At 55.3% G+C, this 1,587-nt stretch overlaps 1 long non-coding RNA gene across 1 annotated transcript; it reads right to left on the reverse strand.

Annotated features, from left to right (window-relative positions):
• Positions 1-824: 824 nt before the first annotated feature.
• LOC123398256 lies at positions 825-1,285 on the reverse strand. Its single transcript, XR_006610119.1, has 2 exons — positions 1,110-1,285; positions 825-1,027 (listed from the first exon to the last, which is right to left on the reverse strand). It is a non-coding gene; the product is annotated as an uncharacterized LOC123398256 (long non-coding RNA).
• Between the last annotated feature and the right edge of the window lie 302 nt (positions 1,286-1,587).

Here is a 1,587-nt window from a genome sequence, read left to right on the forward strand (position 1 = left end):
GGCGCGCGGCTGGGGGCTCGCTGCAGGGGGCGTCGGTGGCAGGGGGCGGCGGCAGGGGCGGCGCGCGGCAGGGGGCGGCGCGCGGCAGGGGGCGGCGGCAGGGGGCGGCGGCGGCAGGGGGCGGCGCGCGGCAGGGGGCGGCGGCAGGGGGCGGCGCGCGGCAGGGGGCGGCGGCAGGGGGCGGCGCGCGGCAGGGGGTGGCGGCGGCAGGGGGCGGGGGTGGGTCGCCGCGGGAAGGGGGTCGCCGGGGGGGGTGGGCTCGCCGGGGGGGGGGGGGTAGGCTCACCGCGGGGAGGGGATCTCGCCGGCAGGGGTGAGAGTGGTCGGGGTGAGAGAGAGAGAGAGACAGTGAGCGAGGTGGGGGGTAACGGCCGTTATAGGGAGGCCCCTTTGCCGTCCGCCACCCGACGGCAAAGGGACGTAAGGCAGACGGCAAAGGGCCGTACGGCTGACGGCAAAGGCCCGCGGGCGGCAAAGGCCCCGGATTTCGGACACGGCAGGCATGGGGCCCACGTGTCCCCTTTGCCGTCTGCCCTGGGGCTCTTTGCCGTCTGCTGGCAGACGGCAAAGGACCCACACATGGCAAATAGTATTTTTGCCATGTGTCAGTTCTTTGCCGTCTGTATTGTGTCAACTGATGGCAAAGAGGTTCTTTGCCGTCAGCCAGCAGACGGTAAAGAACTGGCTGACGGCAAATTTCTGGATTCCAGTAGTGTATTACTATCCTTCCTCTTCATGGGATCGCATCAAAATGGGTCATATAAGCTATTTTAACAACTCCACCCAAGAACAGGGTACCACTAAATATCAGACAACATTGCGGGGCTGACCTGGAGTTTCCCTCGCCCCATGGAAAATCCTTTTGTGTCATCTGGCATAAGCAGACCAGGAGGCGGCTTTGACACCACTGGATGCTTACCAATGTGATTCGAGAGGGGGGGGGAGTGCTGATTGGATGGCGGATGTCCGGACTCTAGCCATGGTACTGGCCCCAGCCACAACCTCTTCCCCCATTGCCTCATTAAATCTTTTCATAGAAACCGTTCTCACCTTAATGAAGTTTCTGATGCATCAGCATGCTGTAATAAATAGTTAGTACATGAAGATACCTGGGCCGCATCTTCTGCTTCATACTCTTCACTCTACAGGAGCATCTTCATCCACAACCTCCTCATCTCCACCTTTTCTTGCTTGATAGATCCCATGTTTCTAGCGGTCAGTAACAAAATTAAATGTGAAAAAAGGATCTTGTACAATGAAGCATGCGATATAACTGTGATATTAAAATAATCTTGTGGGAACAGTCTATCCTTTACATAGTCTTCACTAAGCAGTATTACACTCGTCAATGAAATATAAAAGCTACACCAATAATGATGCAAGAGATACACAATATTCCAGATGTTAGTGACAAATATATCTAGCCAGAATTGTAAGATAGAGAAGGAACACATAGGGCAGTTTTGTGTGCATTATGCTCATATTCAACCTTTACTACTACGTTCAGGCCGGACTGAGTAGTAAACTAATGAATGGCAGTACAATTTATTTAATTTGCACCAGGCTAGACAAAGCAAATGCTTAATT

Source organism: Hordeum vulgare, chromosome 5H (assembly GCF_904849725.1).
Source record: "Hordeum vulgare subsp. vulgare chromosome 5H, MorexV3_pseudomolecules_assembly, whole genome shotgun sequence".
In the NCBI taxonomy this organism is placed as follows: Eukaryota; Viridiplantae; Streptophyta; class Magnoliopsida; order Poales; family Poaceae; genus Hordeum; species Hordeum vulgare.